Consider the following 15,592-nt stretch of genomic DNA (forward strand, 5'->3'; position numbering starts at 1 on the left):
CATGGTCAGTGACGACATCACTGATGACATCTCAAATGACATCATTGATGACATCACTGATAACATCATCCATGTGACAATCTGATACATCTCATCATACACTAGTATAACCTTTCAACACTCATTATAAAATATAGAGTACCATATTTGAAACCATTGACACTCCATTAGAAGTTTCTGAAAACCCACTCAGTGATTTCTACATGTACACACACAACTAAACACTTACTTATAGATTCACTCATACATGCTAACTAAGATCAATAGAACAGTATTAAATATATTTATACACCTACATCGACATTACACACCATCACACATCCTATTCACTTATGTAATCATCCTACTCACTTATGCAAACAATTGATCATACATACATTTAGTAAGCTACACACTTATACAAACACCACTTTATTTATTCATATAGATAGTAACTCATACTTAGTGTGCTATAAAATCATTTTTACAAGTATACAGTTATGCATACAGTCACTCATACAATCATTGAGTCTTATTTATACTTATTTATAAACAACAACTGTTTCATACACTCCCTTTTTATATTTCTACTTTGTTGGACATGTATCATTAAGAAATAACTTTACTCATCACTGCACCCATTAAAAGATTCACTCACCCAAACAACTGTTTCCACATACAGTCTTAATCTCATATACCTACTAAATCAACTATTTACACATATACCTACTACATCAACTATTTACACATAGGTGGCCATCCCGGGTATCCACTGGATCAATGGATAATACATCCTATGAATACAATTTTCAATTTGCAAAAACTAACTATCGACATAGTCTTATTACTTTATGGTAAGCAAATAGAATACTCAAAAATTTACCATAAATAGCTCTTCCGTATGGAAATGTCCACTGTGAATGCTAGAAATATTGTGTATAGGGACTTTTCTTATCCCTATTAAGATCAAGCTCCTCCTTTCCCTCATTCATACTAGGAAACTAGTTTTTCCAGAATTCTTTGCAACAGATATAGGAAAAATGTAAGGTCAAATGTTAATGTAAAAGGTTTTGTGTATAGGAACTTTCCTTATCCTTATCAAGATCAGGTTCTTCTTTTCCCTCATTTATACTAGGAAGTCATTTTTTCTGGTATCCTTTGCAGCTAATATAGAAAATATGTAAGAGAATCCGTTAGTAGGTGATTTGGGTTAATGTATTTGGTGTAAATATGGTTTTTAAATTTATGCATAGATGACAAGGATTGCATTTGTAATTATTGTCTATCCATGTATGTGTTTTAACTTCTAAATAGCAATGTGTAATATATGTATTTTGTACACTTATTTTTTAGCCCTGAAGAAGTCCTTTTGGACGAAACGCGTTGGCTACGCTTTGCATGAAGAAAAAGAATAAGGCAATTTAAGCCCTACTGAACGTATTCTGAAAATTTTCATTTGTGTATTATTTTTCTTGTTGGAGTGCTGAACCATTGTGTTGTGTTGCAAAATTTGGGGTATATACCCTTGGAAGCCTAGGGGTATGGGGATTCAGGTTCTTGGCACCCAGATCCTTTGAACACATGAGACCAAACTTTAGATAAGTGCAGTCATTATTGCCTTGTACCCTGGATGCTCTATTGTCATTGTTCATTTCTATATGATATGCAAATGTTATGTTTTGGTCTACCATCCCTACTTTGGGCTATTTTGGACTATTTCAGATCCATGTGGCCATGAAAATTAATATTGGTATGACTACTTATCATATATTTGATTTATTCTTATTGGCATTTAACACCTAGGCTGCTAGGGGGTTTTCCACTCCTGTGCTGCAATCTCAGATTCACCATTGTTCATGACAAGGTCAACTCGTCATAAGCACAGGGCAGGTAAAACCCATGACGAGTTGACCTTGTCATGAGCACTGAAGGGGTTAACAAGGTTATTTCCTTTTTTTGCAGGATTGTTGTTTATGGGAATATTCTAATTTACTCTGAATTATTACACCACATGAATGTTGTATGTGCTGATTAGTCTTTATTGGTGTGATATATATGAGAATTGAGCTTTATATATGTACTAGTTAGAAACTATTTTGGGGTTTCCATATTACTAAGGTATGCCTCCTGCCTGAGATGGCAATGGAATTTGCTCTTTTTATTCATTCACTTTTTGGTCCTTCTTTTATGTCGTAGTATATTTTGTAGTATCTGCACTTTAAATGAACAGCTGTCTGGGATGGCGGACATTCATGATCCAGGCATTAAGCTGTAATGCAAGGAGAGCTTCCTGTCCCCACAATGATTAGATTATTCACTGTAAGTTTTTCCACAAGTGTTCTGTTTTGTTTGTGTTTTTGCTAACATTCACCCTTGTGATTTATTGCTGGTCTTTCTAACTGGATGCTGTGGCATTGCCTCAGAGAGGATCCACAGGGCGTCAGTTGGGTGAAGCAGCTGTGATATGGTGACTTAGCATAAAACCACTGAAATTCAGCAGCTACAGTGACCCGCAATGCACTGCTTATGACATCACTTAATATCACTCATGACATGGCCAGTGACATCCTTGATGAAATCACTGATGAAATCTCAAGTGACCTATCTGATGACATCACTGATTGCATCATCCAGTGATTGAGAGTGCTTTCTTAAACTATATGATGGTTACAACTATATACTAAAGTACTACATAAGATAAATTAGTGTACGTTGTGCACTACTAATGAGTGAAAAGTTTGCTAACATATATCATGTGAGTGCTGTGTGACTGTGTGAATTCATGTGTGAGTGGGTTTCTGAGTAGTTGAATATATGTTTGAGTGGGTGTCCCAGTGGTTTAATAGGTGTTTGAGTGGGTGTGTGAGGGGCTGCATGGGGGAATGAGTGGGTATGTTAGTAGCTGTATTGGTGAGTGAGTGGATCTGTGAGCGGCTCTATGGGTGAGTTAGTGGTTCTGTAAGTGGTAATGGGTTGTTTAGTGGGTGTGTGAGCGGTTGTATCGGTGACTGAGTGCTTGTGTGAGTGGGTGTATGCTGACTGACTGGGTGTGTAAGTGGGTATATGGGCGAGTACGTGTTTGTTTCAGTGGGTGTAAGTTAGTGGGTGTGTGAGTGCCTGTATTGGGTAGTATGTGTGTATATGGGATTGGGAGTGGCTGTATGGGTTTGTGAGTGGCTATGTGAGTGACTGTATGGGTGAGTGAGTGGATGTATAGGATTGGGAGTGGCTGTATGACTAGCTGTATGGGTGAATCAGTAGCTGTGTGTGTCTGTGTGGGAATGCTAGTGGGTATGTGAGTGGCTATGTAGGATTGTGAGTGGGTGTATGTGGGCCTGTATGTGTTTGTCAGTGCCTGTGCGGGTCAGTGAGTGGGTGTGTGAGTGTCTGAATATGTCTGTGAGTGGGTGTGTAAGTGACTGTAGGGCTCTCCAAGTGGGTGTTTGAGTAGCTGTGTGTGTGTGTAAGCGGGTGAGTGAGTAGATTTATGGGTCTGTGAGTGGATATATGGGTCTGTACAGTGACTGAATAAAAGGGCTAGGTCCTCCAATGAGCTCTCAGCAATCCTCTTGCGTGGGACCTACTGGTGGTAACAGGAGGGGTTCTAGGAACCAATGATGACCAGCATCTAAGGGGACTTCATCCCCCAACTAGTAGTGTGCCAGGTAGGCATTTTTGCAAAGTGGAAGAGAATGTGGGTAGGGCCTCCGACCATCTTTCATCAATCCCACTGTGTGGGACTTACTGGTGGTAACCGAAGGGGTTCTCCGCCCCAGCGATCCTCAGCATTCACAGGGACATTATTCTCCAACTAGTAGTGCAGCAGGAGGTATATTTGGAGAGTGCTAGACAAAGGGGATGGGCCTCCAATGACCTCTCATCATTCCTACTGTGTGGGACTTACTGGTGGTAACAGGAGGGGTTCTTGGCCTCCAAGGACCTTCAGCATTCAATGTGACTGCATCCCCCAGCCTGTAGTGTACCAGGAGGTTCATTTACAAAGTGGTCGAGAAAGGGGGCAGTGCCTCCAACCACCTCTCAGCATTCCCATTGTGTGAGACTCACAAGTAGTAACAGGAGGGGCTTTTGGCCCCAAGCGATACTCAGCATGTAAGTGTGCTTCATCTTCCAACCAGTAGTGCATCAGAAGGTGTGTTTTCAGAGTGCTGAGCAAAGGGGCCGGACCTCCCTTGAAATCTCAGCAATCCCACAATGTAGTACATATGGGGGGTAACCGGAGGGGTGTTTGACCCCCAAAGACCTGAGCATCCAAAGGGACTTCATCTCCCAGCAAGTGGTGCACCAGGAAGCACGTTTGCAGAGTGGTGGAAAAAAAGGGTCGGGCCTCTGATGAGCTCTTAGAAGTCCCACTATGGGAGACTTGCCTAAGGTAACAGGAGGTGCTCTTTGCCCCAAAGAATCAATAGAATCCCATGGGACTTCTCAACCATCCTGTACTGCTTCAAAGGGTGTGTTTGCACAGTGGTGGAGAAATATGTTGGGGCCCCCTATGAGCTCTCAGAAATCCCACTGTGTGGGACTTGCTGGAGGTAGCAAGAGTGGTTCTTTGGCCCCAAGGACCCTTAGCATCCACAGGGACTTCATCCCCAACCAGTAGTGCACCAGGAGGCACATTTGCAGAGGTGTTGAGAAAGTGGTCAGGGCCACCGATAAACTGTCAGCAAGCCTGCTGTGTGGGACTTAATGCTGGTAATAGGAGGGTCCCTCCACATGTTTTTTATGTAGTTCAACTAAGGGAGGGGGTGGTCCCTGGGTGTGGGGATTCAAGTGGCCTTCTCTTCTTTTCTGTGTAGCCCCGGGGAGGTTGTGGTCCCTAGGGCTCAAAGGGCCTATGGATGGGGGTCTGCACAACCCCCTGCAATATGTAAATTGATCCCCTTGGAGATGGCTCGGGGCTCAAAGAGCATTAGAAGGGGGTCCCCATGGACCCCTCTACTTTTTTTAACAAATGACCCCAGGACCTGGCTCACCTGGGAGTTCATTTCAAAACCAAAGTGAGAGTCCTTTTAAGTTTTTGCTGGATCCATGGAACTGCTGCGTTAATGGCAACTTTTTAAACAAAAAAAGATTTTTTGACCCTGTTGTGTTTGTCCCCTTTTCCTTTTTTTGAACATTGGTTCTGGGCCTTGGCTGAAGATGAGATCAGAAGGGTTCCCAGAGCCTTCGCATCCCTATACTACAAAGGTGTTTTCTCCTAATAACTCAAAAACTACTACATTCACATCAATTTGGAAAAAGTTGCGTTCAGTACCAACAGCTATCTTTCTGCCAGGTTTGGTGTAATTCCTATCAGCAGCTTGGGCTGTAGTCATGTCTAAATTCTCTATTGAAAATTGCATGGGGAAAATGAATTTTAGAACCCCCTGTTTTTCATGGCCCCCTTTTATAGAATCACGCCAAAACCTTCAAAACACAAGCTGTACCGACTGCAATACTAGTTTCAAAAAGTTTGTGAAGATTTTCCTCAAACGGCACCAAAGTTATCTGCAGAAAAAATATATTTAAAAAAACATAGAACTTCACTGAAAAAACAAATGTTAATGTAAACTTATAGTTGGGTGTGATAATACAATCTATTTTTGTTTTAAAAAAAGTTAGAATCTGACTGGTAAAACAAAAGTTTAAAGTAATGTTATATTTTGGTGACTGTGTCAGTGAAAACATTAATGTATATATATATATATATATATATATATATTCACAGAAAAAACCATAGGTTATAGTCGATATATAGTTAGGAATTTGCATTTACAAAACCTTGAAAATTCAATAAAAAAACCATTGGTTTTAGGCCATATATAGTTAGGGATTTGCATTTAGAAAACCTTATTTTACTCGCATAAAACCATTGAAATTCCATATATAGTTAGATGCGCTAACTATATATCGCGCACCCGCAATCCACTGCTGATGATGTCACATATTACATCATTCATGACATGGTTAGTGACATCACTGATGACATCACTGATGACATCTCAAATGACATCACTGATGACATCACTGATTACAACATCCAGTGACTGTATGTTTCTGTAAAGTTAAAATATGTTTTACATATTGAAGAATGAGTGGATATATAAGTGTCTGGATGAAGGATTTACTAGGTGCATGACTGACTGATTGAGTGAGTGATTAAATGTGTCTCACTGAGTGCATGGGTTAGTGACTAAACTGTTTTAATTTGTGCATCATTATATCTGTTGTTCTACAAACTGCTGCATATGTTGATCAGTAGCTATATGAGTAACTGTATGGGTTATTGATTGGTTGTCCAAGTATTTGTATGGGAAACTGAGTGTGTGTGTATGGGTGGCTGGGAGGTGTGTGACTCTGTACATAGATGTGTGAGTAGTTGATTCACTATATGTATGGATTCAAAAGTGCATGTGGAAACAGCTGTATGGGCGGTTGACTGTGCATGAGTGTATTAGTGAGTGAATGGATATCTCAGTGCTACATGTCAAAGTAAGTACATATGTAAAACACAGTACATGTGAGAGTTGACATTTATAAATAACTGTGCATAAGAGCCAGTGAATGTGTGAGTGGCTGTATGGATCATTGTGAACATGTATCAGAGATTGTATAAGAGAGTAAAGTAAATATGTGTTAGTATATGTTTGAATAAGTAAGGTGTGTATAACTGTATAGTTGAGAAAATGGAGGTGTGATTGATTTTTGGCATAACTGACTAGGTGTGTGAGTAACTCCATGGATGAGTGACAGTCTGTGACTGTCTGTTTACACTGATTGTATCTAAGGTTATATTAGAGTCTGAAGAGGTTCATGGTATTATCACATGAATGATATCATCAGTGATGTGATCAGTCATGTCAAATGAGATGTTATCAGTGATGTCATCAGTGATGTCATTTGAGATGTCATCAGTGATGTCATCAGTGATGTCACTAACCATGTCATGAATGATGTAATATGTGACATCATCAGCAGTGGATTGCGGGTGCGCGATATATAGTTAGCGCATCTAACTATATATGGAATTTCAATGGTTTTATGCGAGTAAAATAAGGTTTTCTAAATGCAAATCCCTAACTATATATGGCCTAAAACCAATGGTTTTTTCATTGAATTTTCAATTTTTGTAAATGCAAATTCCTAACTATATATCGACTATAACCTATGTTTTTTTCTGTGAATTTCAATGGTTTTTTAATAGCAAATATCAAAAGCTGTCAAATGTCAAGTACGTGATAGGTAAAAACGTTTTCGTGTTTATGCACGCTGATGTGCTTTGAACGCTGCCCCCACTCCCCTCTTTTCTCTTAGTAGTACTCTCTCTTTGCAGATAGTGAACGGTAGTTAACGCAGACCTTTACCCCTGTTGTAATCCGTCGTACCTGCTTGTCTTTCCATTTGATTGATTATTATCCAAGCATTTACTGTTTTAGAATTGGTTCTCTTTGGATCATTCTCTATTTACAAACAAGCACAAAGTCGCAATACTCTGTTTAGTCTTTGCAGATAGTGAAAAATCGTGTAAAAAAATAAAAGTAATCGAGCAAAATCAGTAGACCACTAATTCGATCTCTTTTTGACCTCGGTAAAATACAAACATTAGGAACAACCCTTCATGAGAAATACGAAAATAGTGAAATGAACTGAGCTCCACACCATGAGGGCTGCACGACAGCTCGACTCCGCCACCCACCCCGCCCAAAATAACGACAAACCCTATGCAAATATTATAAATATACACAACACACCAGCAAAGAAACAGGGTAAAACATTTTATTAAATAACTATTTACATAACTATTTTATACTTTTTATTGCCCGATCCGGCTAGCTCAATCGATCGAGCATGAAACTCATGCACTGATAGCAAGCGTTGAGAGTTTGTAGAACGATGGCTTCAGATTTTCCACATACGGTGTAGTGGCGCGAACTGGCAGGGGGCGTTTGGATTCTACCCCTTCCCCAAATAAGATTTTCATACGTGAATGTTCGTTCATGCTTTTTGTCCCTGAGTTGCTTCCATGTCACTGCCTTACACAAATGGCATAAGTCCTGGTTGTTGAGTGCCATACTTCAGAGTTCTAAGCAGCTCTTGTAACACTGTTTAAACCTTATTTGCACCTGCTGCAGCTTCACTATTCAAAGTAAGTGGGGTCCATTTGTGGACCTGACTGCATTGGAAAACAATGTGATATGGTGCCTCCCTAAACCGCTTGACGGAGGCCCCCGAGGGGCGGTGAGATGGCGCGGACTGAGAGGGGGCGCTTGGCTCCTGCCCCCTCCCCAAGTCGTGTTGCTCTGGTGTGGCCTGAGATCGCCCCCGGCATAGGCGGCCGGCTCCCGGGGTCCGGCGGAATTTTTTCCCTTTTGATGACTCTTCTATTCTGGACCTTGTCCCACAATCCGTTTGACCTGAAGACACGCTGTCGTGGGGCGCCCCTTTACCGTTTTAGTTGCCATTCCGCCCGCTTTTGGTACTCTGTGCCTCTTCCGCCATTCAGCTGTTTACCGCCCGCTCTTGCAACTACAACGTCTCGCTCACCATGTAGTTGAGTTGCTCCCGCTCTTAAGATTTAACCGAACTTTTTGGACTGCTGAAAGCGGTTGCATTCCGACCGCTGGTTGGTGGAGACATTTTGACTATATTCTGGACCTGCATTGTCGCGTAATGCGTCATATGACGCGACGCGTTAGCGCACCCGGAAGTGCTCCGGTGCGCAAGGCGCAGCTTCCCGGAAACGATCCAGAGCGCGCCGCGCAGCGCGTAACGTAAGCATAACAGGTCATGTGACTTGTTAATAAAAATTTTCATTGGTTCATTTTACTTTTGTTTTCCTAATGATGTAAGACTAGGTCATGTGACCTAAAAATAACACTTTTCATTGGATTAAAACATTTTTTTTCCCAAACGATGAAAGCCCCACCTTGTTTCTGGATGTTTCAGACTGAAGCTGGCGTCACCATGAGAGCACCACCATCTCGTAGCTCCGTCGTGGCCATTCCGCAAGCAATCATGGCAGCCGCTCCCCACCGGAAGCCTGCGGGAGTCGACGGCCCCCAAGACTTTTGTACAATCTTCAAGGCTGAGGGGACGCTTTCGAGAATGGAACCCAAGCCCTGGCAGACAAGCGTCCGAGTTCCAAGGTGTCCCAGAGTCATCTTACTGGACCAGGCCCAAATCCGAAGAGCCGGCCGCCATTTTAAGAGTCCTGTGGAAGCCGCCTATCGCTGCACCGCAAGAGTGGGAGCAACTCAACTACATGGTGAGCGAGACGCTGTAGCCGTAAGAGCGGGCGCTAAACAGCTGAATGGCGGAAAAGGCACAGTGTAGCAAAAGCGGGCGGAATGGCGACTGAAACGATAAAGGGGCGCCCCACTACAGCAGACAAGCCTCCGCCATGTGCTTCAAAACTGCATATGTATCTCGTGATATCAAGGTTCGGCAACCAGTACACAACAAGCAGTTACGAGTCCCATTTACACCGGCACCATTTTGGGCGCGGCCGGGCAGGTCCAGGATCTAGTCAAACATAACATATGAGGCTGACGTCTCTGAAGCAGTTGACAAACAGCAGGACATAGCAAATAAACATGAAGTCTCTAAAGCTGTTAACTCACTGCAGGACAAAACAAGTAAACCTGAAACCTCTGGAATAATTGTCGCTCAAAAGAACAACACACAAAACTCTGTAGAGCCTGAAGAAAAAAAAACAGAAGGGCACTGTAGTTTCAGACACACTTAACACTAATGACTAAACAAAGATATCGTCTGTTTATGAAGCAGTTATCATCTTCACAGAATTGACAAAGAAGTGTGCAGACACCAATGCTATTAAGAAACACAAGGAAATCCTAACGCATCAGCATTCTCGGAAGAGGTTGACACAGATAACATCTTAAGGAACAAAGAAAGACCTGTTCACTCTTGACACCCCAGGTGCTGTGTATGTTGCACTATAGTGCTGCATCGAGAAAACGGACAACCCTATTGATGTGGATTTTTCATTATTGATTATTGTAAAGAAATGGCGACTCCCCCCTTTAGCAGATTAGCTAAATGTTTGCATAATTTAGGCATAAAAGTTATATTATTGTTGTTGTTGTTGTTATCGTTATAGTTCTGGATAATTTCAAAAAATGGTTAAATATATTTACAGTTTTTGTTGCGTTCGTTATATTTAAAAGTTAATAAAGTTTTAAAATCTAACTTTGTTGGAGTGCTATATATGTTTAAAAAATCGGGTGAATGGGGCCTTGAATCGGGTTATTGTCATGTGTGGGCTTTGCAAGTGTACTGCTACAAGATCGGACATTTCAAACTCAAATGCACGTTCTTTTTCTTACCTTTCCGAAGCATGGAGCGCAATAGCAGGCAGAGAAAGGGTGATGCACGTGTTGAACACTGCCTGGCCTGGCAAGTTGCTGGCAGTGCCCCCCCGCCCGCTCCTGAAAGAGGGCACACACACACCGCCGCCCAGAGTACTTCACAAATCTTTAAAAGACCATGCGCTTGTTCATGAGGCTTAAATGGTTTATCACCCCTTCTAGAACCCCTGCATCGACCCTCTGACGTTTCCTGGAAGAATTAGCACAGAACACAATACCAAGCCCTGTCAGCTGAAACCCCCGAGAAATCATGGGGCATATTATCAAGGGGGTTTATTTCCGCTTTTTTGGCTTTAAAAGCCAAAAAAAAAGAGATAAAATTATCTCCCTATTACCAAGCTGTCGCTAACACCAGTTAGTGACAGCTAAAAGGAGATAGCGACCATCTTGGGCCCCGCTTTGCATATCAGTGATATTTATCACTAATGACATGCAAAGTGGGCGTGCCAAGATTTTAGCGACTGGAAACAGTCCCTAACCATCGCTATCTCCTATTACCAACTTTTGGAGATATTCGCGCTAAGCGCGAATATCTCCAAAACCTAACACCTGCCCTGAGCAGTTTTTAGCCATGTTATCCAATGGGAAGTGGATAACATGGCTAAGAGCATTTGCTGGATAATGCATGAATATCGCTGACTTTTCAACGATATTCATGCATTGCGGCCGTTTTTTATCGCATTTGCGATAAACCTTGCTAATAGCAAGGTTTATGTGCGATAAAATTCGCCGATGTGCGGCGATAATTTTTGTCTCTAAACAAGTTAGAGACAAAAATTATCGCTAGTTGTTGGTAATATGCCCCCGGATTTTTCCTTGCAGGAATCGGGAGGCGAAAGACTAGCACTGAAATCAGTAGTCTCACGCCTGAATCGGGAGGGTTGGCATGTCTGGATACTCTACAGCTGGGGCCATAAACTACATCCGCAGGGCTAGGTGATAGCCTAGGTCCGGCCTGGACAATCGGACACAGAGGAAGAGGAGTGTCAGAGGGTGCGTTAGTGAATAGGGTGAAAGGGAGGTGTCGGGCGGGCACAGGGTGTGATTCTCAGAGAAGAGCAGCGCAGATGGGGGGAAGTATATGGCCCATGCATGAGAGAGAGAGCGGGGGTGACCAGTGCGTGGGGGAGATGCTTGCGAGGGTGGGGAGCCATGCTGAGGATCGGCGGCGTGCAGAGAGTGGGCCTGGTCAAGGCATCTAAAATGGCTGCTGTGCACGACAAAATTGTGGCATTGGACAAAAACGCAAGATGGCGCAGACAATGTTTATCAATAAGGATTCATTTATAACAAAATATTTACTCGCAGTGACAAAATGGTGGTCAACACTTCCTGATTTCCATCGAATCGAACGTTAACAAACGTCACGCAGCAAAAAAAAAAAAAAAAGCTCACGCACAGAGCAGTTTTTAGCCATGTTATCCAATGGAAGGTGGATAACATGGCTAAGAGCATTTGCTGGATAATGCATGAATATCGCTGACTTTTCAGCGATATTCATGCATTGTGGCCGATGTGCGGCGATAATTTTTGTCTCTAAACAATTAAAACGAAGCACAAAATGGCGAATTCCCGTTTCGCTACCAGTTTGCGGCCCAGTTCGCGGCCCGTGAAGCGCTTCTACCGTGAAAAATCATTTTTTTTTTATTTTCCCCACGGGACCCTTTAATAACCCCAACAACATTCCTAGGGGGTCAAGAGGGGTATACCTTGCCCCCTTTCAATAAATTCCCCCTTCATTTTTCACCTCTTCTTCTCTCTCGATCCTACCGAGAGATAAGATGGCGGCCGCTCCGGACTGTTTAGAATGTTGACAGACACCGGAGAGCCAATCAGCTTTCTGCGCGCAAAGTTCCGTTTCGCGAAAAGTAAGCGAACCGGAGCCCGGAGCGCTGTTACAGATATATATCTTGTTTTGAACGTTAATTTCTCAAAAACTACTGGAGCACATATCTTGAGACCTAGCAAAGGCACATCGGGCTAACAGTCCCTACAATGTTGCCAAGTTTCGTGGAAATCCATTCAGCCGTTCGAGCTAAAAGTGAGGCCAACCGCCCTATGGAAATTAACATGGGAAAAACGCATTTTGGGACCCCCCTTTTTTCTCGGCCCCCCCTTGACAAAACCCCCCCCAAATTTTCAAGGGCTGCTCAGAAACAAAATGTGCCATTTTCCTGAAAATTTCAGCCGATTCCGTCCACAAACGCCAAAGTTATTAGACATAGAATTTTCAAAAGTTCCATAGAGAATTAATCCTAACTATATATACCTACTGGCGATAGCCAGTAGGTAATATATATATATATATATATATATATATATATATATATATATATATATATATATATATATATATATATATATATATATATATATATATATATATATATATATATATATATATATGTATGTGTGTATGTATATATATATATATATATATATATATATACATACACACGGGTTCTCACCAAACAGCGCCGAAGTATCATATCACAACAACACTATCAGAAAACAGCAGACCCAGAAGTTTTCTGTGAGTAAATTAGTTTATTCAGCAACACACGGACAGCATAACGTTTCGGCCTCCCAGAGGCCTTGGTCACATGGCATTCCCGAGGGGAATAGCAGAAATTTAAAGTGCACGTGCATATGGCGTTAGCCAATCAACGTAGAGGTATGTACAACGGTGCAATGAACATAGTAAACATACTGCGTGTTAACATAATGTTGAAAATAACAATGCACCGTGACTTTCCAAACAAAAGTATTGGGATAAATCCCAGACAATTATACATAGCCAGTAATTACATTAAACACAAAGAAATAAGCCAGCATCATGCCTGTTTAACTGTATTGATGTGAATGCAGTAAAAAGCACAATAAATGGATAAATCCATTTATAAACAACCCTACTCAAGATTGTTTAAGCACATATAAATGTTGATCTATATATACATATGAATACATGATCTAGGGCCAGATGTAGGTAAGTAACATTTACTGATTCTTAATTACCGAAAATTACCGATTTTTACTGATTCGGTAATTAAGAATCGGTAAATGTGAGGAGTGGGTATGTAGGGAATCCAGATGTTCCCTTTTACCGAATCGGTAAAAGTTGGTATTTACCGATTCGGTAAATACCGAATCGGTAAAGCCTATTGATTCCTATGGGCTTCAAAACCCATAGGAATCAATAGGCTTTACCGATTCGGTATTTACCGAATCGGTAAATACCGAATTTCACAAGGGTGCAGGGGGTGTCACTTTGACACCCCCTGGCACCCTCTAAACAGGTCTGGGTGCCATGTGGCAGGCATACAATCCCTAGGGGCAGGTCTGCCTGCCACATGGCATAGGTGTGCATGCACACATGTGCATGCACACCGGAATCGGTATTTTACCATGAAGTTGGATTTCATGGTAAAATACCGATTCTTTAAGGCCTTTGGGACTCAGAAGAGTCCCACCTACATATGGAATTTACAGAATCTGTAAAATTACCGATTCGGTATTTTACAGAATCGGTAATTTTACCGATTCCGTAAATGTAGATTTACCTACATGTGGCCTTGGATTTAGGCCCCTACATACCGATTGGCCATTTACCGGTCTGTAACGGCCGAAATTGGCCGTTACCGGTCGGTAAATGGCCTGAAACAGCCACCTACATTGGGCCCCTAGTCACAAGGCGTGTAGCACCATAAAATGTAAAATCCATAATTGTTATTATGCATTAGAAACATGTACATGCTTTTGACCAACATACATTCGTATTGGAAACCCATATATTTACCGAAATAGTTCATAATGTGAGAATTATTAAGAAGGAATGAAAAACCGTTAATACACAACCAATAAACTTATGGTTTTCCTGGCTAATATTGGAAAAGTCATATCGCTACGTTGTGTAATGAATGAATGTGAGATAAAGTGCTGGGTGATATGTAACTTAAAAAGACAACAACCTGATGTTATCAATAAATACAACACAGATGTTAAACTGATTGTAACCAAGTCTGTCTATCGGAATGGAAGGATAACTGAACATTATATTAAACACTGTGACACTGAACAAGAGAGTCAAAAATGCCACCGGGCAAGCTAGATTTACATACAAAAAGCCGTATAGTGCGTTTATTTTAGTTGACTTTTGTGTGGTGTCATTAAAGAACAACAATACAACAGAAGGAGTATGTTAGAATGATCTAAAGACAGGTGTAAAAGTCTTCTGATGCATTAAGCCCATTAGGTGCCTTACTATCTAACATGAGGATGTACCTAGTTTCCAATCTTCGTAATGCGGCTTCCCTATTGCCGCCCCTTCTCATGGGTGCGATGGAATCAATGGCATAGTACTTCAGTAATGCACTATTACTGTTGTGTTTTTCCCTGAAGTGCCTAGCCACAGGATACACTGGGTCATTTTTTTTTATGGCCCTTAGGTGTTGTAAGACTCTTTTGTGTACCTGTAATTTGGAACTGCCCACGTATCTTAACCCACACGGGCATTCCAGCACATATACTGAGAAATCACTTTTACATGTGAGCTTTTTGTTGATCTTACATGGAACATCGGAAAAAGGGGTACAGTATTCTGTCTTATTCAACCCATGTATGCAGGCTTTACAAGAAGCACACTTCCTGAAGCCTTTACTGCCTGCCAGCCAATCTTTTCTTATTTCTAATTCAGGACTAGATTTGACCAGTGCGTCCTGTAATGAAAAAGCTTTCCGGTAAGTTATTGCCGGTTTCTTGGGCATGCTGTTGCCAATGACAGGATCGCATTTCACCAAATCCCAGTGTTTATTGATGATCTTTTGCAAAGCCCCATCTTGGCTATTAAAGGACCATATTAACCTGACTGGTTGTTGCACAGGTGTTGCAATGGGATTACGTGATCTCTTGTGTAATAAGGCTTCAGAACGAGGTATTGCATTGGCTTTTCTTATCGCTGCCGCAACTACATTCTCATGGTAGCCACGTGCCAAAAACCTCAATCTGCCCGCTTCTTGTGCTGTTTTATATTGGGCGTCAGTGCTGCATGCTCTTCTAATCCTCAGCATTTCCCCATAAGGGATGCTTCGGATTAGATGTGGTGGATGGTGACTATGAGCATGTAGTACTGTGTTGCCCGCTGTGGGCTTCCTAAACAAAGATGTTTCCAATTGCCCATTATTGACATCAATTGCAACATCAAGGAAAGTGGCATGCGTTTTGCTGATCTC

Source organism: Lissotriton vulgaris, chromosome 1_1 (genome assembly GCF_964263255.1).
Source record: "Lissotriton vulgaris chromosome 1_1, aLisVul1.2, whole genome shotgun sequence".
In the NCBI taxonomy this organism is placed as follows: domain Eukaryota; kingdom Metazoa; phylum Chordata; class Amphibia; order Caudata; family Salamandridae; genus Lissotriton; species Lissotriton vulgaris.